Below are 27,206 nucleotides of genomic sequence, written 5' to 3' on the forward strand. Positions count from 1 at the left end.
CCTCCCCCAGAGTTGTAAATGCCTGTTCCCCCCAGAGCTGTAAATGCCTATACCCCCCCTCCCCCAGAGCTGTGAATGCCTTCCCCCCTTCTCCCAGAGCTGTGAATTCCTGTTCCCCCCCCAGAGCTGTGAATGCCTGTTCCCCCCCAGAGCTGTGAATGCCTGTTCCCCCCCAGAGCTGTGAATGCCTGTCCCCACCCCAGAGCTGTAAATGCCTATACCCCCCTCCCCCAGAGTTGTAAATGCCTGTTCCCCCCAGAGCTGTAAATGCCTATACCCCCCCTCCCCCAGAGCTAAGAATGCCTGTTCCCCCCCGAGCTGTAAATGCCTATACCCCCCTCCCCCAGAGCTGTGAATGCCTGTTCCCCCCCAGAGCTGTGAATGCCTGTTCCCCCCCAGAGCTGTGAATGCCTGTTCCCCCCAGAGCTGTAAATGCCTATATCCCCCCTCAACCAGAGCTGTAAATGCCTGTTCCCCCCCAGAGCTGTAAATGCCTATATCCCCCCTCCCCCAGAGCTGTAAATGCCTGTTCCCCCCAGAGCTGTAAATGCCTATACCCCCCCTCCCCCAGAGCTAAGAATGCCTGTTCCCCCCCGAGCTGTAAATGCCTACACCCCCCTCCCCCAGAGCTGTGAATACCTGTTCCCCCCCAGAGCTGTAAATGCCTATATCTCCCCTCCCCCAGAGCTGTAAATGCCTGTTCCCCCCCAGAGCTGTAAATGCCTATACCCCCCTCCCCCAGAGCTGTGAATGCCTGTCCCCCTCCCCCAGAGCTGTGAATGCCTGTTCCCCCCTCCCCCAGAGCTGTGAATGCCTGTCCCCCTCCCCAGAGCTGTGAATGCCTGTTCCCCCCCTCCCCCAGAGCTGTGAATGCCTGTCCCCCCCCTCCCCCAGAGCTGTGAATGCCTGTACCCCCCTCCCCCAGAGCTGTGAATGCCTGTTCCCCCCTCCCCCAGAGCTGTGAATGCCTGTCCCCCTCCCCCAGAGCTGTGAATGCCTGTCCCCCCCCTCCCCCAGAGCTGTGAATGCCTGTACCCCCCTCCCCCAGAGCTGTGAATGCCTGTTCCCACCCTCCCCCAGAGCTGTGAATGCCTGTTCCCCCCCTCCCCCAGAGCTGTGAATGCCTGTTCCCCCCCTCCCCCAGAGCTGTGAATGCCTGTCCCCCCCTCCCCCGGGTCAGACCCACAGGCCCCGCCCCATCTCCATTGTTTCCGTCACTGGGACCGCAGGCCCCGCCCATTCGCTGCGCGTCACCAGAATGACCGCGCATGCGCCTCGTCCCAAAATGGCGGCCACGGCCCAGGTCCCGGGAATTAAACTCAGGGCTGAAACCGCGGGACCCGCTAATACTTCGCGGGACCTTTACACGGCATTACCAAGACGGATCGCACCACCTCTCCCACCGCTGGCTCTATTATTCCTTCGTAACCACCCCCTCCCCGCCATTACCTGGAGACTGAAAAAGGGGCCTTCAGTCAATGTGCGCATGCTCCAACCTGCCTCAATCGGCGCCTGCGCACTGGTGTCCTTTGGGGTAGACATCGCGCGCCCTCTTCAGGAATGTCCTAGAACTTCACCCTGCAGCCAGGTCTCAGGGAGGACCATTCAGTCAGACTGTGGGCTTCTCTCACTCACTCTCCTTCTCTTTAATTAGCTTCACAGAATATGTGAAGGGGACAGTCTGTGGTCAGGAAACAGAACCAGGTATCATATTAGAATTGGAAAGATTGATTTTTATTTTATGATTGGAATATTATTCAACTCTGAACTTGGAAGGAGAAAACACCAAGTGAGGAGAAACTGTGCACCTTTCCTGTGTGTGGATGAAATCATCTGAACTGTCAAGATATAATCACAGTCACGCTGGGAGAAAGGATGGGAATATGAGGACAGTGAAGGAGGATTCAAATCCCCACCTCAACTGGAAATTCATCAATGCACTCACACTGAGGAAAGGCCATTCATCTGCTCCAAGTGTGGGAGGGGATTCACTCAGTCTTCTCAACTGTAGGCAGAGCATAGAGTTCACCCAGATAAAAGAACTTTTAAAATGACAAGACTGTGGAAAATGCCATAGAAATTCTGGGCAACTGAAGTGTCATTGATGTATTCGAACAGAGGAGAGACCGTTCAGGAGTTCTCACTGCGGCATTAAGTTCAGGCAATCATTTCAACTCCCTACCCACCAGCGAGATCACACTGGGTAGAGGCTGAGAACCTGCTCTGACTGCGGCAAGGCGTTCATTCTGTCATCCAGCTGCAGATATATCAGCAAACCCAGACTGTTCCCCTGAGCCGAATGAGAAGGCATTCTGTACCATATCCTATGTGCAAAAACACCGGTGAGTTCACACAAGGGTGAGACCATTTCGTTGTGCTGTGTTTAGGGAGGGATTTACTCACTCTTCTGCCCTACTGGGAGGCCAGTGAGTTCACACTGAGACCAGGCCTTTTAAATGTCCAGACTGTGGGAAGTGCTTTAATGATTCCAGGGAACTGATGTCCCACCAACATGTTCACAGTGATGAGAAACCTTTCTGGGGCTCTCACTGCAGAACCAGGTTCAGTCAATCAAACATCAGTGAGTTCACACCAGGGAGAGGCCATTCACCTGCTCCGTGTGTAAGAAGCGTTTGCTCACTCATTCCACCTGCTGAGACACCGACGTGTTCATAACGAACTACAGCAATGAGATTGTGCTGTTAACCACATCCAGGCCCAAGCCATGTTCACTGAGTCTGTTTATGCTCAGGTTAATTAACCTGTGTGAGACAGGTTTAATATTTTGGATAAAAGTCAAATAAATTAGTTTTGCATTAGATATATTGAGCCATTTTTAGCATCTCTGACGCAAGGTAGTTTCTTTTTGAAGGGATCACCCCCACTGTGGCATTTCACCATTGGCCCTACTGAAGGTTGAAGGTTCATGGATTAAGAACTCCAGAAATGGACTGGAGGACAGTCAAGTTTCAGTATCTAAAGGAATAGCTGGTGAGAAACAAGAGAAAACCTGACTGAAGTCTGGGCTTTCCTTGATAGTGTACGTCTAGGGTGAATGATGCCTGATTTCCTGATCTGTCTGACATTCAACCGAGTTGGTACAAGATGGGCTCAGTTTCTTCGAGAATAGGGACAAATATTCCTCACAACTGAAGGCATTAAATGTAGCTATTAGAGAAGTGGAAAGGTCTTTTAAAAAAAAGATAGTGAACTATTGTTATAGAACTGAACAAAACCGAAATGTTGCTAAAAGTAAAACAAAATTGAACATTTCTGCCCGACACTGGTCAGGATTAGAAGACAAGTAAGCAAACTGAAACAGGGAGAACCAATTGATGAGTGATAGGGATTGCCATGGAGATGGAGCAAAAGCTGTTAGGATTTGGGTAATCCACGATGGAGGATGGGAAAAGTTTTGGCTGTAAGAACTGCTCGCTTTTAGGGTATATTAGGTGTTGGAAGTGAGTTTCTCAAACTCCACAAGCAGTAATTACTGTTTTTAAGTTGTTGCATTGTTTTGGAAGTTTGGGAGAAAAAGAAATCAAAACAATGACACTTTAAAAAGAAGGAGGTGAACAAAGGTAGTGACCACATGGTCAGGGAGAGAGACAGAGAGGGAGAGAGACCGAGACAGAGACAGAGAGAAAGAAACCTACACTGCTGACTGACACAGCAGTGAATCTGCACAGTTACTGCCTTTGCTGTTTGAGTTCAAGTGTTTCCGGACATTGGGGTGCGTTGAAGAAAAATTGACAAACAGTGAAATTCACAGCTGTCATCCGAAGAAACTATGTTGGAGAGCACACAGCTCAGGAGCAGATAAGTGCATGGTTTTTAAGTGTAATATTGCTGTCATATTTAATAGTGAATGGAGTTGGTTGTTTTTCGTTTTTTTTTTAGATCTGTCCTTTGATTAAATATTAAAAATATGAAACATAGATACTAAGTTAGACTGGATTAGTGTTTTTTTTAGTGCATAAGACTATGCTATTTTCTGTAGGTTGTTAAGGTACAAAGATGGCCTTGAGTGGAGTGATGTGCTCTTCCTGTCAGCTGTTGGAGATTAGGGAGAGTTTCCTTAATACTGATGATGATGTCAGCAGTAAGTGTGTTTGGTTCTGAATCCTATCAGATCACATCGATCAGTTGGAGCGGCAGTTTGAGGCAATGAGGAATTTACAGGAGCTAGGGGCATCTGACGGATGGTAGTTTTAAGGAAGGGAGAAAAACCAGGAAAAGTAGCAGAGGGAGGCAGGTAGTGCAGGAGTCTCCTGTGGCTAACCCCATCTCAAACAAGTATGTTGTTTTGGAAAATGTAGGGGGTGATTGCCTTTCAGGAGAACGCAGCATGAACAGCCAAGTTTCTGGGACCGAGCCAGGCTGTAATGTAACGAGGGGTATGTCAGGTACCAAGCGATCGATTGTGAGAGGGGACTCTCTAGTCAGAGGCACAGACAGATGTTTCTGCCGCTGACAGCGAGAAATCAGAATGGTGTGTTGTCTCCCTGTTTCCAAAAACAAGGCAGAATATTCTCAAAGGGCAGTGGGACCGGCAGCAGGTCACTGTGCACATTGGAACGAATGACACAGGAAGGAAAAAGGATGAAATGTTGAAGAGAGGAGATAGAAAGTTAGACAGGAATTTTAAAAGGAGGTCCTCGAGGGTAGTAATATCTGGATTACTCCCGATGCTGTGAGCTATTGAGGCTAGGAATAGGAGGATCGAGCAGATGAACGTCTAGGAAAAAGTGAAGACTGCAGATGTTGGAGATCAGAGTCGAGAACGTGGTGCTGGAAAAGCACAACAGGCCAGGCAGCATTTGAGCAGCAGGAGAATCGACATTTTAGGAAAAAGTCCTTCATCAGGAATGAGGCTGTGAGCCAAGGAGGTGGAGAGATAAATGGAAGGGGGGTGGGCCTGGGATAAGGTCGCTGGAAGTTCATTAGCTGGATGGAGTTGGGGGTAAAGGTAAAAGGTCGGAGCGAAGGGGAGGGTGGAGTGGATAGGTGGGAAGGAAGATTGGCAGGTAGGACAGGTCCTGAGGGCGGTGCCAATTGGAAGGTTGGGGCTGGGATTAGGGGGGTGGGATGGTGAGGGGGAGGAGAAATGAGGAAACTGGTGAAACCCACATTGATAGTGTGTGGTTGCAATGTCCCAAGGCATATTATGAGGCATTCTTTCTCCAGGTGTCGGGTGGTTAGGGTTTAGTGATAGAGGCCCAGGACCTGCATGTCCTCGGCAGAGTGGGAGGGGGAGTTGGGAGATTTTCAGCCATAGGGTGGTGGGGTTGTTTGGTGCGGGTGTCCCAGAGATTTTCTCTGAAGAGCTCAGCAAGTAGGTGACCTGTATCCCCGATGTAAAGGAGACTGCATCGGGAGGAGAAAGTGAGGTCTGCAGATGCTGGAGATCAGAGCTGAAAATGTGTTGCTGGAAAAGCGCAGCAGGTCAGGCAACATCCAGGGAACAGGAGAATCGACGTTTCGGGCATAAGCCCTTCTTCAGGAAATCCTGAAGAAGGGCTTATGCCCGAAATGTCGATTCTCCTGTTCCCTGGATGCTGCCTGACCTGCTGCGCTTTTCCAGCAACACATTTTCAGACTGCATCGGGAGCAACGGATACAGTAAATGACGTGTGGAAGTGCAGCGAAAGCTCTGATGGATGTGGAAGGCTCCTTTGGGGCATTTGGGAAGTGAGAGGGAGTTCGGGGCACAGGTTTTGCAATTCCTGTGGTGACAGAGGAAGGTGCCAGGAGGGGTGGGTGGGTTGGTAGGGTATGGGATGTGGGCCTGACAAGGGAGTTGCGGAGGGAATGGTTTTTACAGAAAGCAAATAAGGGTGTGGAGGCAAATATATCTCTGGTGTTGGGGTCCATTTGTAGGTGGTGGAAATGGCAGAGGACAATGAAATGTATCCGGAGGTTGGTGAGATGGAAGGTGAAGATCGGGGGAATTCTGTCCTTGTTTAGCTGTGGGAGCCGGTGGGTTTGTAGAAGATGTCTGTGTTGAGTCTGTCACTGTTGATGGAGATGGAGAGCCCCAGGAAAGGGAGAGAGGGCAGTGTCCAAATGAATGTATAGCTGTGGAGCTGGTGTATGGGAGAATGGATCAGATTTTAGATCACTAGAAGCTCTTCTCGAGTAGGAGTGACCTATACAAGAAGGATGGGTTGCACCTGAATTGGAAGGGAATTAGAGGGAGATTGCTGCAGTTGCTTGGCGAGATTTCAAGTAATAAGGTGGGGGTGTGGGACCCAGGGAGATAGTGAGGAAAGAGATCAATCTGAGACTGGTACAGTTGGGAAGAAAAGCAAGTCAAACAGTCAGGGCAGGCAGGGACAAAGCAGAGAACAAGGTAGGACCGATAAATCAAACTGCATTTACATTAATGCAAGGGACCTAACAGGGAAGGCAGATGAACTCAGGGCATGGTTAGGAACATGGGACTGGGATATGAGAGCATTTACAGAAACATGGCTCAGGGATGGACAGAACTGGCAGCTTAATTTTCGAGGATACAAATGCTACAGGAAGGATAGAAAAGGAGGCAAGACGGTGGTGGGGGGGGGGGGGGGGGGGGCGTGTGGCGTTTTTCATAAGGGATAGCATTACAGCTGTACTGAGGAAGATATTTCTGGGAATACATCTGGGAAGTCATTTGGGTGGAAGTGAGAAATAAGAAAGAGATTATTACCTGTTCGGGACTGTACTATGGAGCTCCACAAAGTCAGCGGGAAATTGAGAAACAAATTTGTAAGGAGATCTCGGTTATCTGTAAGAATAATAGGGTGGTTATGGTAGGGGATTTTAACTTTCTAACTGTAGACTGGGACTGCTGTAGTGTTAAGGGTTTAGATAGAGAGGAGAATGTGAGGTCTGCAGATGCTGGAGATCAGAGCTGAAAATGTGTTGCTGGAAAAGCGCAGCAGGTCAGGCAGCATCCAGGGAACAGGAGAATCGATGTTTTGGGCATAAACCCTTCTTCTTTAGATAGAGAGGAATTTGTTAAGTGTGTACAAGAAGATTTTCTGATTCAGTATGTGGATGAACCTCCAAGAGAAGGTGCAAAACTTGACCTACTCTTGGGAAATAAGGCAGGGCAGGTGAGTGAGGTGTCAGTGGGGGAGCACTTTGGGGCCAGCGACCAGAATTCTATTAGTTTCAAAATAGTGATGGAAAAGGATAGACAGGATCTAACTGTTAACATTCTAAATTGGATAAAGGACAATTTTGACAAATTAGATAAGAACTTTGAAAAGGTGATTGGGTGCGGAGTTTTGCAGGTAAAGGAATGGCTGGAAAATGATTAAGTTTTCAAAAATGTGATAATGAGACAGAGTGTTCCTGTTGGGGTGAAAGGCAAGGCTGGTAGGTGTGGGGAATGCTGGGTGACTATAAAAATTGAGGGTTTGGTCAAGAAAAAGAAGGAAGCATATGTTAGGTATAGACAGAATAGATCGAGTGAATCCTTAGAGTATAAAGGCAGTGGGAGTATACTTAAGAGGGAAATCATGAGGGCAAAAGGGGGGCATGAGATAGCTTTGGCAAATGGGATTAAGGAGAATCCAAAATGATTCTACAAACACATTAATGATAAGGGGTAACTAGTGAGACAATAGAGCCCTTCAAGGATCAGCAAGGCAGCCTGTGTGTCGAACCGCAAGAGATGGGGGAGATACAAAAGAAGTATTTGCATCAATGTTTACTGTGGAGAAGGACATGGAAGATACAGAATGTGGGGAAATAGATAGTGACATCTTGAAAAATGTCCAGATTACAGAGCAGGAGGTGCTGGATGTCTTAAAATACATAAAGGTGGGTAAATCCTCTTGCTGAGATATTTGTATCATCGATAGTCACAGGTGTGGTGCTGGACGACTGGAGGTTGGCTAACGTGGTGCCACTGTTTAAGAAGGGTTGTAAGGGCAAGCCAGGGAACTACAGCCCAGTGAGCCTGACCTCAGCGGTGGGCAAGTTGTTGGAGGGAATCCTGAGGGACAGGATGTACATGTATTTGGAAAGGCAAGGACTGATTCGGGATAGTCAACATGGCTTTGTGCGTTGGAAATCATGTCTTACAAACTTGATTGAGTTTCTTGAATAAATAACAAAGAGAATTAGTGAGGCAGAGCGATGGACGTGATTTATATGAACCGAAGTAAGGCATTCGACAAAGTTCCTCATGGGAGACTGGTTAGCAAGGTAGAATCTCATGGAATAAAGGAAGAAAGAGCCACTTGTATACAGAACTGGCTTGAAGTTAGAAGACAGAGGGTGGTGGTGGATGTTTGATTATCAGATGGAGGCCTATGACCAGTGATGTGCCACAAGGATCGGTGCTGGATTCACTGCTATAAGACTTGGATGTGAACATAGAGGTATATGGAGTAAGTTTGCAGATGACACCAGCATTGTCGGTGTAATGGACAGCGAAGAAGGTGACCTCAGAATATAACGGGATCTTGATCAGATGGGCCAATGGGCCAAAGGTTGGTAGATGGAGTTTAATTTAGATAAATGCAAGGTGCTGCATTTTGGAAAGGCAAATCAGGGCTGGGCTTACACACTTCATGGTCATGTCCTGGGGAGTGTTGTTGATCAAAGAAACCTTAGAGTTCATAGTTCCGTGGAAGTGTAGTCCCAGGAAGACAGCATAGTGAAGTATGCTTCCCTTTGTTGGTCAGAGCATTGAGTATAGGAGTTGGGAGGTTATGTTGCGGCTATACAGGGCAATGGTTAGGCCACTGTTAGAATATTGCGTGCAATTCTGGTTTCCCTCCTAAAGGAAGGAAGCTGTGAAACTTGAAAGGGTTCAGAAAAGATTTACAAAGATGTTGCCAGGGTAGGAGGGTTTGTGCGACAAGGAAAGTCTGAAGAAGCTGCAGCTATTTTTCCTGGAGCGTCGGTGTCTGAGGGGTGACCTTATAGAGGTTTGTAAAATCATGAGGGGCATAGTTCGGGTAAATAAGGTTTTCTTTGTTTAAAGGAAATGTGACATTGATGTCCCAGGTGTGATTCAGTTGGTTAAACCACTCTGCATTAAGCCAAACAGAATTTATTTGAACACTACGGTTGAAACACAAACAAAAGAAAGTGGCATTAAGAATAAGTAAACGATTGGAAAACATAACCGACTACTTGATACAGTAACTTACTCATTTCCTGATCCAATGTTGTAACATCTCATAAACACACCCCTTGGCAAAAAGGTAAATTCAAACTCGTATTCTTACAGGCGGAGGGAACAACATCCAGAGAAATGTCCGAGTGCTCAGTTAGGAATCATTTACTGAAACTTGCAACCTTCTGACACTCAAAACATCTTGGGATTGCTGCAGCTAGACCAAAACTAGAAGAACCTGAACTGGCCACTCCTTTTCCATTGTTAAACTGCTTTTAAGAAAAACCTACAGGCACTCTAGACTCTTTGGCACCTCTGCCTTTACAATCCCTCTTCAAAAAAATACAGGCCAAAGTAACCTTTTTAAAGTGACAGCATCCTCACACCACCACACCCCCCACTCCCCCTGCCCCCCTGACTCTCACACACAAACACACACACACACACACACACGCACATGCACACACACACACACACACACACACACACATAGTCTCTCCCTCACACACACACACACACAGTCTCTCAGTCTCTCTCTCTCTCTCTCTCTCTCTCTCTCACACACACACGTGGTCTTTCCCTCTGTCATGCACAGACATGGTCTTTGTTTGTGTGTCTGTCTGTCTCACTTTCTCTCTCACACACAGGCATGATTTCTCTCTCTCTCTCTCTCACACACACCCACACACACACTCGCACACACACACAGGCATGTTTTTCTCTCTCTCTTTCTCACTCACTCTCACACACATACTCTTAGGCATAGTGTTTTTCTCTCTCTCTTACACACACACAGATATATGGTCTTTCTCTCTGTCTCTCTCTCTCTCTCGATCTCTCTCTCGATCTCTCTCGATCTCTCTCTCTCGATCTCTCTCTCGATCTCTCTCTCACACACAATGAACTATTATCTTTTATTCATTTTATGGGTTGTGGGTGTCACTGGCTGGCCAGCATTTTATGCCTCTCCCTAGTTGCCCTTGATAAGGTGGAGGTGAGCTGCCGCTTTGAACTACTGTGGTCCACCTGCTGTGGGTTAACCCCCAATGCCATTAAGGAGGGAATTCCAGGACTTCGACCCAGTGACAGTGATGGAACGGCATTATATTTTCAAGTCAGGATGGTGCATGACTTGGAGGGGAACTTGAAGGTCGTGCAGTTCCCACACATCCGCAGCCCTAGTTCTTCTAGATGGAAGTAGTTGTGGGTTTGGAAGGTGCTGTCTGAGGATCCTCGATGAAGTTATGCAGTGCATCATGTAGATAGTAGCAGCAGTGTGTCCTGAGCATGTGTGGTGGAGAGAGGGGACACTTGTGGATTTGGGCTGCTTTTCCTGGATGGTGTCAAACTTCTTGAGTGTTGATGGGGTTGCACCCATCCAGGCAAGTTGGGAGTATTCCATCACACTTCCAACTTGTACATTGTAGATGGTGGATAGAGTGCAGAATTCCTTGCTGCAGTATTCCTAGCTTCTGACCTGCTGCTGTAGCTACTGTGTTTGTGGTAAGTGCAGTTGAGTTTCTGGTCAATGATAACCCGCAGGATGTTGACATTATGGGATTCAGTGATGGTAACATCATTGAAAGCCAAGGGGCAGTGGTTGGATTGTCTTTTATTTTTGATGGAAATGTTTCTTGCCACTTGTCAGCCCACACCTTGATATTGTCCAGATCTTGTAGCATTTGAACATGGACACCCGAATCTGAGGAGTCGTGAATGGTGCTGAACATAGTGCAATCATCGGCGAACATCCCCACTTCTGACCTTGTGATGGAGGGGAAGGGCATTGATGAAGCAGCTGAAGATGGTCAGGCCGAGGACACTCCCCTGAGGGACTCCTGCAGAGACGTCCTGGCCCTGAGGTGAATGACCTCCAACAACCACGACCATCTTCCTATGTGTCAGGTATGACTCCAACCATCAGAGAGTTTGCACCCATTGAGTCCCGATTTCCGATGGTTCCTTGAAGCCACATTCAATCGAGAGCAGCCTTGATGTCAAGGACTGTCACTCTCACCTTCCCTCAAGCACCCAGCTGTTTTGTCCATATTTGAGTCAAGGCTGTAATGAGGTCAGGAGCTGACTGGCCCTGGCAGAACCCAAACTGGGCCTCACTGAGCAGCTTATTGCTGAGCAAGTGCTGCTTTATAGCACTGTTCATGATACTTGTCATCACTTTACTAATGATCGAGAATAGACTGATGGGGCGTTAATTGGCTGGGTGGAATTTGTCCTGTTTTCTTTGTGTGTACAGGACATCCCTGGGCAAGTTTCAGCATTGTTGGTTAGGTACCCATGTTGTAATTTTACTGCGACATTAATAAGAGACAAAGATTATTTCATTTTAAAACCCTTAGTCTTAATCTATTATTACGTGACAATACACGCAAATTGCATCAACTGTAACCATGCATTACTGCATCCTGTTTCTGTCCATTTACTCCTGCAACCAACTCCCTCCATCTTACATCATCCAAGTTGTGACAACACATCAGGAATTACACTTTCTTATCCTGCCACGTGTATCAGTTTCAAATTGAATGGCTGCAGTAATAAGCTCCATGTAAACCATCTGGAAGTGCAGCCCTTACATTTCTCCAAAAGCTTTAATGGGTTATGATCAGTACAGACAATTGTACAAGACCCATTACTGACAATATAAATGTTGGAACACCAAGCTCAAGGTCTCCTTAATCATGGAATATTCCTGATAAATATTCAGTTTCCTGATGAAATAACCAATGGGGCTTCCTATCTTCTCATCGCCGTCTTGTAAGAAGTGGGCGGCACGGTGGCACAGTGGTTAGCACTGCTGCCTCACAGCGCCTGAGACCCGGGTTCAATTCCCGCCTCAGGTGACTGACTGACGGTGGCACAGTGGTTAGCACTGCTGCCTCACAGCGCCTGAGACCCGGGTTCAATTCCCGCCTCAGGTGACTGACTGTGTGGAGTTTGCACATTCTCCCCGTGTCTGCGTGGGTTTCCTCCGGGTGCTCCGGTTTCCTCCCACAGTCCAAAGATGTTCAGGTCAGGTAAATTGGCCATGCAAAATTGCCCGTAGTGTTAAATGTAGGGGTATGGGTGGGTTGCGCTTCGGCGGGTCGGTGTGTACTTGTTGGGCCGAAGGGCCTGTTTCCACACTATAATCTAATCTAATCTAAATACAGCACCAATAGCCATCTCGAGTAGCTTTGTGTAATTAGGTGTAGCTAACACTGGGGCAGTGGTTAACACAGCCTTCAGGCTGGCAAATGCCTTCTGACATTCTACTGTCCGCTAAAATATCCAGCACTTCTTCAATTAGTCAGTCAGTGGAGCAACCACACTACTACAGTTTTGTACAAACTTCTGGTAAACTTGTTCACTGCCAGGAATCATAGTCCTGCTATCTTTGTCAATGTTATGGTTGGGACCATATGTCCATGCCTGATAACAGGGCCCAGGCACATGACTCGGACTTTGGTGAATTCACACTTAGCCACGTTTGTCACCAGCCTGCCTCCCAAAGTCAATTAAATAGTTCCAATAAAGGCTGCAAATGTTCCTTCCCTGTGCGACTAAAAGAGCACAAGTTTGTCGATGTACATCATACAATTGGATAACCCAGGAATAACTTGATTGGTTACCCTTTGAAATGTGGCTGGCACATTTTCCATACCAACTGGCATGACTTTAAGTTAGTAAATTCCGTTCAGTGTTACAAAAGCCGAAATAGTCTTCACTCCTTCGGATAAAGGTACCTGCCAGTATCCTCTGAGCAAGTATAAATTACAAATCTAAGTTGCTTGTCCTACCTTTTTCAATACAGTCTTCCCAATGTGGAATCGGATATGAATCAGACTCTTCAACCGCATTCACTTTGCAACAGTCTGCACACAACCATGGGTACCATCTGGCTTTGGCACCATTACTATGGCTGAGCTCCAGTTGCTGCAACTCTCTTTGATGCTGTTGTTTTTGGAACATCTATTCAGTCTGTCTTTGAACATATGCCAACTTTCTTTGGCGTAAGTGTGTAAGGATATTGCATAATTGGAGCCAACTCCCCCTCTCAATTTAATCATTCACAGTTCAAATATGTGGTCGTTGAACTCTGACTCACTAATTTCTCCTTATTTATTTTCAGTGGTCCTCTCAGCTCATGCCCCAAAACTCATTGATGTACAAATGGAATTCCTTTATCCAGTCGTTTGGATTGTCTTGACAATAAGCCCTCGATATGGTCTTCTCTAAGCTTTAAAGTTTAACGCCACCTTTCGAACACTCCCTTACCATGCTTGTTGGTAAGCAGGTGATAAGCTCCCCATGCTGAAAATGTGTTGCTGGAAAAGCGCAGTAGGTTAGGCAGCATCCAAGGAACAGGAGAATCGACGATTCAGGCATAAGCCCTTCTTCAGGAATCTTCCTTCTTCCTGAAGAAGGGCTTATGCCCGAAACGTCGATTCCCCTGTTCCTTGGATGCTGCCTGACCTGCTGCGCTTTTCCAGCCACACGTTTTCAGCTCTGATCTCCAGCACCTGCAGTCCTCACTTTCTCCTCCGATAAGCTCCCCATACCTTCCATGCATACATTTGATGTAAAATTTGCCCCTTGACCTGATTGTATCTCTGTGGGTGGTCTGTATCGAGTTAAACATTGGGGTACCTCTTCTACAACCTTTCTAGCAGTGGTATTGCACAAATAGAATGGCCTGTGGATATCAAATGGACGCATCTATCATTGTTAACAAATACTGATTCCCACTTTTTGTTTTGTGTAGGGGTCCTACTCAATCAAGTAAGACCCTTGTAAAAGGTTCCTCAAATGCAGGGATGGGCATTAAAGTTGCCGGTTTTATTATTGCCTGAAGTTTTCCGGTTACATGACATGTATGACATTTCTGGCAATTTTCATCTCCACCTAAATGAAGTCCAGGCCAGTAAAAACGTTTTTGTATTTTGCCGGGAGTTCTTCTCACTCCCACAATGACCCACAGGTGACTGATGTGCTACCTGCCATACCTCCTTTCTATAAGTCCCACGTTCCCATCTGCCTGAATGTCTCATCAAGACATCATGTTTAAGTTAGTAACATTTGGGAATGCACTCAGATTCTTCTTCTGTGTTTGCTTTTCAATGCAATTGCTTCAGTTTTTCATCTTTCTGTTGTAGCTGAGTTCATTTCTCTGAACTAAAAATATCCATTAGTTCTCCATCTGTTCTTGTTCTGTCTGAGCCATTCAATCAAATGTGTGCTCTGATAATTCTGCTTCAACTTGCTTTTCTGTACTCTTTGATTTCTTCTCCTGTTTCAATTGGTGACTTTATGACCTTGTTACCTCTCCGTTAATGTTTTCCAATTCTTTCATGATTCACATAGCAGTGATGATCATTGTATTTTATTTTGAACATGAGATAATCCATCCACAAGGATGTTGAATTATTGCCCTCTATTAGAATGATGACGAAGTTATTGATTTTCACTGCCCAATTCCAACAGCCGACTTTGTCCCAACAATAGTCTTCACTCCTGACCGAGAAGTCAGTGTTTTGGGCAGGAAACTCCATGAAAGGCTTATGCCCGAAACGTTGACTCTCCTACTCCTTGGATATACTGCCTGACCTGCTGTGCTTTTCCAGCGCCACACTTTTTGTCTCTGATCTGCAGTCCTCACCTTTTCCTTTTCCCTCGGATGTCTGGTCCGGTCTGAAGTAAGCTGCGAGGTACAGATGCACTTGCAAGGAGTTTTGTGGTCCTGGAACATGCAGAGGGAGGAGTGAAAAGGCTGTTGTATGGAGACTTCCAGAGGTTGTTGGGTTAATTGAGATGTGGGCGAGGGTATCCCAGTTGGAATGCTGAGATTTGGAGGTGACATGACAAATTCTTGAATTCTGTGTCCTCTCAAATGGAGAGGTCCTAAATCATCCAACAAGTGTGTCTTGGACATGTCAACAGAATGGAAGCATGTGACGTGTGAATTTACTTCCTGCATGATGAGATTCCTACAGCCAGGCAGCTAGTGATGGACCAAAGGGTCTGCTTCAGGAATGCTGAAGAATGGTATGACAGCCCTGAACATCGACTATACATGGAGAGAGTCCCTATTGGCTGAGAGAAATGAATGGGAAGATTTCCATTGGTTTGACATGAGCTATCAGGGTGACAAGACATCACCTTAGACGCTAAAACTGAAGGCATAAAATGACACTCTAAGTGTTAGTGAGAAACTGGTGATAAAAGCTGTCTGTTCTGAATTAGTATCTTCGTCAAGCAGCAAAGTTACATTGCATGGAGGCACGCAATCTGAAATACATCAGAGCACCTTCCAGCAACTGGAGCATGCTGGTGGCCTCTGACAAAGAAAGTAGTTTCAAGGAAATATGATGTGCTTCAAAATGCCACGGACACAGAAATGTACATCCGCGCGCGCGTGCGCGACACACACTCATACTCACATTCACACCTACACAGAGACAGACACATCGCCATGGATATGCACAGACATACACACACACACACACCCACACAGAGACAGACACATAGCCATGGATATGCACAAACATACACACACACGCGCACACACACAGACACACACACAAATACACATGCACACACACACACACACACACACACACAAATACAGACACACAAATACAGACACACACAGACAAATACAGATGCTTTGGCATTAACAAGTTCCTGTGGTAATGAATTCCACAGGCTCATCACTCTTTAGGTGAAGAAATGTCTCCTCATCTCCATCCTACATGATCCACCCCGAATCGTCAGTCTGTGTCCCCTGATTCTGGACACACCCACCATCAGGAGTATCCTCCCTGTATCTACCCTGTCTCGTCCTGTTAGAATGAGATCCCCTCCCATTCGTTTAAACTCCAGTGAAAACAATCCTAAGCTAGACAACCTGTCCTCATATGTTCGTTCCACCATCCTCGGAATCAGTCAGGTAAACCTTCGCTGTACTCCCTCCAGAGCAAGAGCATCCTTCCTCGGAAAAGGAGACCAAAACTGCACACAGTATTTGAGGTGTGGCCTCACCAAGGCCCTGTACAACTATAACAACGTATCCCTGCTGCTGTACTCAAAACATCTCTCAATGAAGGTCAATATAACATTTTCCTTCTTTACTGCCTGCTGCACCTGCATGCGTACCTTCTGCGACTGGTGCACAAGGACATGTGGGCCCTACAGCACACTCCCCTCTCCCAATTTGCAGCCAGTCAGGTAGTAATCCACCATCTTCCTTTTGTTTCCAAAGTGAATAACCTGACATTTATCTAAAATAAACTGCATCTGCAATTGATTGGCCTGCTCACCCAATCTGTCCAGACCATGCCATAGGGTCTCTGCATCCTCGTCACAGATCACCCTCCCACCCAACTTGGTATCATCTGCAAACCTTGAGATGTTACATTTTATTCCTTCATCCAAATCATTAATATATATTGTTAATAGCTGGAGTCCCTGTGGCACCCCACTAGTTACTGTCTGCCTGTTTGACATGGGCCCCTTAAGCCCTCCTCTGTTCCTTCTCTGCCAACCAGTTTTCTATCTATCTCAGGACACTTACCCCAATCCCATGTGCCTTAATCCTGTACAGTGACCTCTTAAATGGGGCATTGTCAAACGCTTTCTGTAAGTACAAATATACCATATTGACCAGTTCCCCTTTCTCAACTCTGATAGTTACATCTTCACAGAATTCCAATAGATTTGTCAAGCATGATTTCCCCTCCATACCTCCATGCTGACTCTGTTTGATTTTGCCATGGCTTTCTCAATGCTCAGTCATAAAGGGTAAAGGATTTGAGAATTTTCCCCACTACTGATCTGAAGCTTACTGGTCTCGAATTCCCTTTCTCTGTATCTCTCTTTCTGAGTGTTGGAGTGGCAGTAGCTGCCCTCCAATCTACAGGGACTGCACCAAAATCTGAAGAATCCTGACAACCAAAGCATCCACTATTTCTGGAACCACTTCCTTAAGTGCTCTGGGATGCAGATTTATCAGGCCCTGAGGATTTATCAGGTTCAATCCCCTCAATTTCCCAGCACCATTTCTCTACTAATATTGACCTCCCTCAGTTCTTCCCTCTCACTAAATCTTGCATTCTCCAGGATTTCTGGTACTTGATTTGTATCTTCGAGTCAGAGAGCCCTAAAGCACAGAGACATGTCGTTTGGCCCAAAGTGGTCCATACTGACCAAATTGTCCACCCATGCTAACCCCATTTCCCTGCATTTGGTCCACATCCTATCCATGTATTTGTCAAAATGCCTTTAAATGTTGTTAACGTACCCACCTCAACCACTTCCGCTGGCAGCTCATTGCATACACGTGCCAGCCTCTGTGTAAACAAATTGCCCCTCAGGTTCCCTTTTGTACTTTTCCCCGTTAACCTTAAACTAATGCCATCTAATCCTCGATTCCCCAACTCTGGCAAAAAAGACCGAGTGTATGCCTCTCATAATTTTGTACAGTTCTGTAAGGTCCCCTCTCAGTCTCCTAGACTGCCAAGAAAAGAAGTTCTAGCTTGTTCAGCCTCTCCTTATAACTCAGACCACTGAGTGCGAGCAACATCCTTATAAATTTCTTCTGCACTCTTTCCAGTTTAATAACATCCTTCCTCGAGCAAGGTGACCAATACTGAACACATGCTCCAACTGCAGCCTCACCAACCTCCTGTACAACTGTCCTTTTTTGTGAAGACAAAACTAAAGTATGTATTCAGTTGCTCAGCTGTTCCTTTGTCCTTTGTTATACATTTCCCCATTTCTATCTGTAGGGACCTACAGTTGTCTTCACCAATCTCTTTCTCTTCACGTACTGTAGAACCTTGTAGTGTCAGTCTTCATGTTCCCTGCAAGCTTACTTTCCTTTTTACTGTGTTTTCCCCATCTTAATCAGTCCCTTGGTCCTTCTTTGCTGCATTCGAAACTGCTTTCAAACATCAGACCTATTATTCTTCTTGGCCAATCTCTATGCTTCTTCCTTCAATTGGATACTATCTAATTTCCTTTATAAGCCATGGATTGGCCCTGTTACCCATTTTGCTTTTGTACCAGACAGGAATAAATAGTTGTTGCAGTTCCCCCATGATTTTGTTGAATATTTGCCAATGCCTATCTACTGTCGCACCTTTAAGCAACTTCCACTAATCTATCAACGCCAACTCATGCCTTATATCCCTTCATAGTTTCCTTTATTAAAATTCAGCACCCTAGTCTCCAAATCAGCTGGCACACTCTCCATCCTGATAAAAAAGCTGTATCATGTCATTGTCGCTCTTCCCCAAGGAGTCACACGCAGCTAGATTGGCAATGATTCCCTTCTCATTACACAGTACCCAGTCTCAGATGGCCTCCTCTCTAGTTGGTTCATCCACATGTTGGTTAAGAAAACCATCCCATATGTAGGCCAGGAATTCCCCCTAGTAGACATTGTGGCTAATTTGATTTGTTCAATCTGGATGCAGATTAAAATCACCCATGATCACAGATGTCTCCATATCATTAGCTTGGCTAATTTCCTGTTTAAGGAGAAAGTGAGGACTGCAGATGCTGGAGATCAGAGCTGAAAATGTGTTGCTGGAAAAGCGCAGCAGGTCAGGCAACATCCAAGGAGCAGGAGAATCGACGTTTCGGGCATAAGCCCTTCTTCAGGAATGAGGAAAGTGTGTCCAGCACACTAAGATAAAAGGTAGGGAGGAGGGACTTGGGGAGGGTCGTTGGAAGTGCGATAGGTGGAAGGAGGTCAAGGTGAGGGTGATAGGCCGGAGTGGGGGTGGGGGCGAAGAGGTCAGGAAGAAGATTGCAGGTTAGGAAGGCGGTGCTGATTTTGAGGGTTGGGACTGAGACAAGGTGGGGGGAGGGGAAATGAGGAAACTGGCGAAATCTGAGTTCATCCCTTGTGCTTGGAGGGTTCCTAGGCGGAAGATGAGGCGTTCTTCCTCCAGCCGTCATGTTGCTATGGTCTGGCGATGGAGGAGTCCAAGGACCTGCATGTCCTTGGTGGAGTGGGAGGGGGAGTTGAACTGTTGAGCCATGGGGTGGTTGGGTTGGTTGGTCCGGGTGTCCCAGATGTGTTCTCTGAAACGTTCCACAAGTAGGCGGCCTGTCTCCCCAATATAGAGGAGGCCACATCGGGTGCAGCGGATGCAATAGATGATGTGGGTGGAGGTGCAGGTGAATTTGTGGCAGATATGGAAGGATCCCTTGGGGCCTTGGAGGGAAGTAAGGGAGGAGGTGTGGGCGCAAGTTTTGCATTTCTTGCGGTTGCAGGGCAAGGTGCCTGGAGTGGAGGTTGGGTTGGTGGGGGGAGTGGATCTGACAAGGGAGTCACGGAGGGAGTGGTCTTTTCGGAACGCTGATAGGGGAGAGGAGGGAAATATATCACTGGTGGTGTGGTCCGTTTGGAGGTGGCGGAAATGACGACGGATGATACGATGTATATGGAGGTTGGTAGGTGAGGGCCAGTGGGGTTCTGTCCTGGTGGTGATTGGAGGGGCGGGGCTCAAGGGCGGAGGAGCGGGAAGTGGATGAGAAGCGGTGGAGGGCATCATCGAATTTCCTGTTTCATACTATTCCAACATGACCACTGCAGTCTGGGGGTCTCTGTATGACACACACTAATGTTTTTGTCCTTTGGTATTTCATAGCTCCACCCACACAGACTCCACATTGTCGAAGCTAATGTCCTAAAAAGAGATGAGCAAAAATACGTGACCAGGAATTGAGATATTTCTGCTCAAATATTGATCTTGGTTTGATGCTAATTAGCCTTGTCGACTTTCAATGAATTGCTTCATAAAATCTGGGAGCGCCAGCAGAAGGTGATGAGCTAGAACATTTGTGGAATTGCTTTCTCAGTAAATGAACATAGATACATTTTGTTGAGATTTTCACAGTAGATGACAGTGCTTTTCCAGCAGTTGGAAGTGAGGGCTGATAGTAGATCCTTCACCCAACACCTTCACTCACAAAACGTTAAGGCACACAAAAGATTGACTGAGGCTACTTAGTTTAACATCATTTATTGAAAAAAATGGTTGAGTGTTTAAAAAAGGATGTTACAGCAGAAAACTGAGAATGGCTTTATAAAATGGAAATCTTGCCTGATAAAAGTATCGGAATTCTTGGAGAAAATGGAGGAAACCGTGATTGTAATATGTTTTGATTTTCTGAAGGTGTTTGATAGCACCCATGCATAAGATTACTGAATAAGATAGGAGCCTTGGCTTTGGAGGTACTGGATTAACACGGAGAGAGGATCTTTGAAATCCCAATCAGAAAAGTTTGATTAAAAGTTTTATTGTACAGAATGTCAATCTGTGGAGTACCACATAAATCTGTTCTGGGGACAAACAAAATTTACAAAGTATTTTGATGACTTCGATGAGGAAAGTGAGTATATTGTAGGTAAGTTTGCGAATGACTCAAAAATTGGAGCGGAGACAAGTGGTGAGTATGACACAAAAAGAAGTTTGCGGAGGGATACAGATAGGACAAGAGAGTGAACAAGGAGCTTTGCATAATAATGTAATGTGGATTAAATAAATGAAAACAGACATAAACAGTGAAGTTATGCATTTTAACGGGCAAGATAGAGATTGAATTCAGAAATCTACAAGGAGTCAGCATCTCCGAACCACAAAAAGTTAGCTTTTAATTTCAACTGTCAATAAGGATGGCAAATGTCATGTTGGGGTTTGTTTAAAAACTCATGGAATATTGAGATTAGGAACAGTCAGATAGAGGACCTAATGTGTGGCTGAGGAGCTGCTGCAGGGATTAGGATTCCCATTTTTCAATCACTGGGATCTCTTTAGGGATAGAAATGACCTGTATAAGAGGGAGCTGAATTGGAAGGGGACCGATATTCTTGTGGGGAAGTTTGCTAGCAGTATGCTGAAGGTTTTAAACTAGTAAGGGGGATGGTGGGAAACAACAAGATAGTGAGAAAAGAGAAATGTTTGAGGTGAGGTGTGGTGAGCAATTCTAGGGGTCGAGGCAGACAACAGTTTGGCAAGAGCGAGGTAAGACTGCGAAACTGCATTTACTTTGATGCAAGAGGCCTGACATGTGAGACAGATGAACATGGGGCATAGTTGGGAATGTGGGACAAGGATATCATTGCCATTACAGAAACGTGGCTCAGGGATGAACAGGACTGGCAGCTTAATGTTCCAGGATATAGATGCTGTAGAATGTCTCGACAGAGGAGCAAGAGAGGAGATGGAGTGGTGTTTTTGGTTAGAAAGAACATTACAGCTGGATGTAGAGAGGATATGTCTTGGAGACTGCCCAGTGAAGTTATATGGATGAAACTTAAAAATAAGAAAGAGGTGATGACCTTGCTGGGATTGTAAAATGGGCCTCCTAATAGTCAGTGGGAAATTTACAAGCGATTATGCTATCTGTAAGAAAAAAGGATAATGGTAGGGAATTTTAACTTTCCAAATAGAGTTTGGGATAGTGTTAAGATCTTGGAATGTGGAGAAATTGGTTAAGTGTGTACAAGAAAACGTTGTTATTCAATATGTGGATGCACCTACGAGACAGTTCGCAATACTTGACCTTCTGTTGGGAACCAAGGCAGGGCAAGTGACTGAGGTGTCCATAGGGGTAGGCTTCAGGGAAAGTGATCATAATTCTATTGGTTTAATAATAATGATGAGAAAGGATAACATTGATTTAAAAATGAAAGTTTCAAATTAGAGTGTAGCCAGTTTCGATGGTATTAGACTTTGAGAAGTTGGTTAGGGGAGGTTATTCACAGGTAAAGGGACTGCTGACAAGTGGGAGGCCTTTAAGAATGAGACAATGAGAGTTCAGTGATGGTATGTTTCTGTTTGTGTGAAGGGCAAGGCATGGGAAAAGCTCAATGATGAGGGAAATTGCAACTCCTGTCCAGAAAAAGAAGGGACCATTCATCAGATATAGACAGCTGGGATTGAGTGATCCTGAGAAGGGTATAATGGCAGTAGGAGTATACATAAACAGGAAATCATGAGGGGAAAAATGGGGACATTAAATTGCTTTGGCAAATAGAATTGAGGAGAATCCGAAAAGATTCTAAAATTATTTTAAGTTTAAAAGAATAACTAAGTAGAGAATACAGGCCTTAAAGATCAATATGGCTTTCCTGCATGTAACCACAGGAGATGGCAGAGACACTAAGCAAATATTTTGCATCAATATTTACAGTAGACAGGAGCATGGAAGCTAAGAAACTTGGGAAATAAATAACGAGTTCTTTAAAATGAGTTCATTTTACAGAAAAGGAGGTGTTGGAAGTCTTAAAGTAGAAAAATGGAAATAAATCCTGGAGACCTGATTAGATATTTCCCAGAACTTTGTGGGAAGCTAGGGAAGAGATTCCTGGACCCCTTGCTGAGATATTTGTATCGTTGATAATCATAGATGAGATGCCAGAAGATTGGAGTGACTAATGTGGCAGCATTATTGAAGAAAGTTGTATGGAAAAACAAGGGAACCATAAACTGGTGAGCCTTTCACACCAGAGATGCTGCCAGACCTTCTGAGCATTTCCAGCAGTTTCTGCTTTTGTTTCTGATACACAGCATCCACAGTTCTTTCAGTTTTTATTTAGTAGTTAGAGAGCATTACGTTTTGAATTGGAGGCCTGTTAGAACATAACAACATCCGAACATAAGAAATACAATCAGGAGTAGGCCATCTGACTCCATGAGTCAGCTCTGCCTTTCAATAACATCATGGATCATCTTTCAATGGATTGAGACTCCACTTACCCACTGCTCATTATACCCCTTCATTCCTTTACTGTTCACAAATCTATCTTCACCTTTAAAACATTCAACAGGTTAGCCTCAGCTGCTTCACTAGGCAGGGGATTCCAGAGATTCACAACTCTTTGGGTGAAGACGTTGGCTTGACCAGCTATCCTTAGTAGCCACACACGTAGATGACAAGCAACATGAGTTCGACTGGGACAACACTACTATTGGGACAAGCCAAACAGAGAACAGCCAGGGAATTCCTAGAGGCATGGCATTCATCCACAGATTCAATCAATAAGCACATCGACCTGGACCCAATATACCGGCCACTGTAGCGGACAGCTGGAACTGACAACCGGAAGCGGCAGATACAAACCACTATAAATGCCGGAGGAAACATCACACAAGCGCTTCACAGGAGTCTCCCAAGCACTGAGGATGTCACCTAGACAGGGGACGAAACGTCTGCAACACAAATTCCCAGCTCGGCGAACAGAACCACAACAACGAGCACCCGAGCTACAAATCTTCTCCCAAACTTTCAGCCTCCCTGCTTCTGTCTTATCTATCGCATTTATAATTTTACAATCCCCTCCCCCATTCTTCTGAATTCCAATGAGTATAATCCCAGTCTGCTCATAAGCCAACCCCCTCATTTCCAGAATCAACGTAGTTAAACTCCTCAGCAAACCCCACCCCAGTGCCATCTCATGTAAGGCGATGAAAAGTGTACAGAGTACTCCAGGCGTGGCCACACCAGCGCCCTATACAGCTGCAGCAGAAAGTCCTAATTTTAAACTCTATCCACTGGCAATGAAGGACATTATTCCATTTGCCTTCCTAATTAGCTACTGGACTTGCAAACCAGACTTTTGTGTTTCATGCACAGGAACACCCAGGTCCCCCTGCACAGCAGCATTCTGTAATTTTTCACCATTTTAAAGTAGTCCACTTTGTTATTAATCCTACCAAAATGGTCGACCTCATGTTTACTAACATTGTACTCCATCTGCCAGACCCTTGCCCACTCCCTTAACCTGTCTATATCCTTCTGCACACTTTGCTCCATCACTCATTTAAGTGGCTTCTGCGAACTACAACACACTACACTTGGTCTCTAACTCGAAGCAATCTTTCTGAATTGTAAACAATTGCAGTCCCAACAATTGTAAACAGTTGCATTCTCAACACTGATCCCTGAGACACATCACTAGCCACTGATTGTCAACCAGAAAAACACCCATTTATCCCCACTTTTTGCGTTCTGTTAGTTAACCATTCTTCTGTCCATGCTAATGCATTGCCCGTAACACTGTTCATCTTTATCTTATGCAGCAGCCTTTTGTGCAGCACCTTGCTGAATGCCTTTTGGAAATCCAGATACACCACGTTCACCAGTTCCCCATTGTCTACCTCAAAGAATTCCAATAAATCAGTTAAAGATGACCTGCCTTTCATGAACCCAAGCTTCATTAAATAAATGTAGGTGTTGCATTTTTGTAAGGCAAACCGGACAGGACTTATATAATTAATGGCTGGGCCTTGGGGAGTGTTGCTGAGCAAAGAAACCAAAGGGTGCAGATGCATCATTCCTTGAAAGTGGAGTTGCAGGGAGACAGGGTGGGGAAGAAGGTGTTTGGCAAGCTTTCATTCATTGGTCAAAATGTTAAGTGTAGGAGTCGAGATGTCATGTCTCAGCTGTACAGAACATTTGTGAGGCCACATTTAGAATTATTACAGACAAATCTGGCTGACCGTTTCTATGAAGGATTTTGTGAAACTTAAGAGGGTGTAGAAACGATTTCCAAGAATGATGCTGGAACTGGAGTGTTTAAGGTATAAGCTGAGGCTGAATAGGCTGGGGCTTCTCTTTTCCCTGCAGTGAGAGAAATGGAGGCTAAGGAGTAGCCTGAACAAGACTTATAAAATCATGCGGGGCATTGATATGGTGAATTGCCAAGGCCTTTTTCCTCGAGCGGGAGAGTCCAAAACGAGAGGACAGCGGTTTAACGTGAGAGGAGATAAGTTTGAAAAGAACCTGAGGGGTAACCTTTTCACGTGTATGTGTGGGAAAAGCTGCCAGCGGTAGTGGTGGAGGCGGGTTCAATTACTGCATTTAAAAGGTACCTGGATGGGTGTATGAACAGGTCACATTTAGAGGAAGATTGGCCAAATGTTTGGCAAATGGTACTCAGTCAGATTGGGATATCTAGTCAGTGCAGTTGAACCGAAGGGTCTGTTTCTGTGCTGGATATCTGTATGACTATAATGTTTGTTAAAACTGAAAAGAAGCTGTATTCTTACCACTGCTGGAATACTGTGACCTGTTCTTGGGACTCATATCACAAAGAAAAGGTACACTGGACAGAGAGACAATCCACACGAGGTTCAGTCGACTGATCCTAAAGATGGAGAGACTGTCTTGAGAGTAGAGATTGAGTCGTTTGGGCCTATACTCATTAGAACATAGAAGATTCAGTCTTGACATTCTGAAACATCTATTATTTTCAGGAAACTTGATGGTGTAAATGCAGAAATGTTGTTTCCCCTTGTGGGAGAGTTTCGGACCAGGGAGTAGAATCTATGAATTAGAGGTCACAAATTTCGGGAAGAAGAGAATTTTGTCTCCCAGAATGTAGAGAATTTGTGGAATTCTTTACCACAGAAAACTGTCGAGGTTGGGTCATTCAGTATTTTGAAGGCGGAAATGGACAGATTTTGATTGGTAATTGAATCAATGCTGACAGTTAAAACGCTGGAAAGTGGAGGTGAGGGTTATCAGCTCAGCCATGATGTCATTGTTTGGAAGACCAAACCCCATTGGCTGAACAGGCTGCTTCTGGTTCTCTATCATTGACCTTTGCTCTAAGTTAGTCTTTTCAGAATTATCTCGGCCTCATTTAAATTAACCTCCATTTCATGTTTGAAGCCCGGATGCTTCAATGCCTCCTCATCATGAAAAAAGGCAGGGATCGCCTTTCTCCCTGTTTGATGGCATGGCATTCTGCCTCTAATGCAGTGACTGCATTTAAATTCCTCCGGTTCTGTTGAATATTTGTCAAAAACAACCACAGCTGTCACAGAAAAGGTTAAAGACAGATCAAAACTACATTTAAACTACCATATCAAACGCATTGTCGGTATGCATTGCATGGAATACACACATTGCATATTAAAGGTCTCTCTGCACTTATCCATTAAACACTGCAAGGGTTGTTCAAAGATGATTTTCTTATGTGTGTATGTATGTCTGTGCCTGTAGATGATAATTTACTTGTATAACAAAGTTTCGATGCATCGTGTTGTTCCCTTTTTATTCTGGTATCAAGCATTTCAAAATCAGAAAGACAGTGGGTAGGAGTTCAAGCCCCTTTACACGGCTACATCAAATGTTTTCTGTGATTGTACAGCTCATGTAATGTGCTGGGTAAATCTCCCTCTATATTGTGCTGTCCAATGCAAACATGTCAAATACATTTTGGTTTAGACACAGTATAGATCCGCATCCAGGATTCCCTAAAAAAACCCTCCCAGAGCAGGTACAACACAGAGTCGACACAGAATAAATCACCCTCTACAATATTAAACATTCCATGAGATGTGCAGTAAAAGTTAATTATAGACTAAATATGCATTGCACTGAACCATTAAACATTCCTCAGCCAAGAATAATACTGCTGAGTTGCAATGAAAACACTATCACAGTAAAGTCTTTCCGATCAAGCATTTCCAGATCACTCAATACTCAGACAGATTTTTGAGAAAATCTGGTTGTACTGACTCAAATCTCTCGAAAGAAATGGATGAATTTGGCTGAGAGCATATGTTGGTGAGGTGTTGGCTTCATGTTATTAAGGAAAACGTTGTCCGATTGTGGAGAGGCAAAACAAGGCATCAGATATAAAGGAAAATGGGGGGAAGCAGGAGGGGAAGAGAGAAAAAGAGAGACAGAAATATTAGCTGTGCCAATGTATCACTTAATTATAGTTTTTTTTGACTAAACATGACAATTGATACCTCTGTCATTCAACAATTATACAAATTATGTATTAAAAAGTCCTAACATCAATTAGTATTGGAATCCATTGAGTTATTTGCATTTTTTCCACAATTCGTGTGCTGTGCTTGTGGGGAAATATAAATTGCGGTTTTGTTGTTCTGTAATTTATTCTGAGAATTCTATTTCTGTGTTTATTTACATAAATGCTTAATTGGTTTCAATGAAGTGATGGTGACAGCAAAGCCAGATGAAAGACATGGTTTGTTGGTAAGATTCAAATCGAAACAAGTTTATTTTAAGAATGGTGACCATTTTCAGAAGTGAATACCAATTT

The 27,206-nt window shown here is 45.1% G+C and overlaps 1 long non-coding RNA gene across 1 annotated transcript; it reads left to right on the forward strand.

Annotated features, from left to right (window-relative positions):
* The first annotated feature begins 1,674 nt into the window (after positions 1 to 1,674).
* LOC148138782 (uncharacterized) lies at positions 1,675 to 13,348 on the forward strand. Its single transcript, XR_015753837.1, has 3 exons — positions 1,675 to 2,342; positions 10,789 to 11,023; positions 13,245 to 13,348. It is a non-coding gene; the product is annotated as an uncharacterized LOC148138782 (long non-coding RNA).
* Positions 13,349 to 27,206: the final 13,858 nt, after the last annotated feature.

Source organism: Chiloscyllium plagiosum, unplaced genomic scaffold (genome assembly GCF_037043375.1).
Source record: "Chiloscyllium plagiosum isolate Xiang-an unplaced genomic scaffold, Cpla_swu_hap1 HiC_scaffold_39, whole genome shotgun sequence".
In the NCBI taxonomy this organism is placed as follows: Eukaryota; Metazoa; Chordata; class Chondrichthyes; order Orectolobiformes; family Hemiscylliidae; genus Chiloscyllium; species Chiloscyllium plagiosum.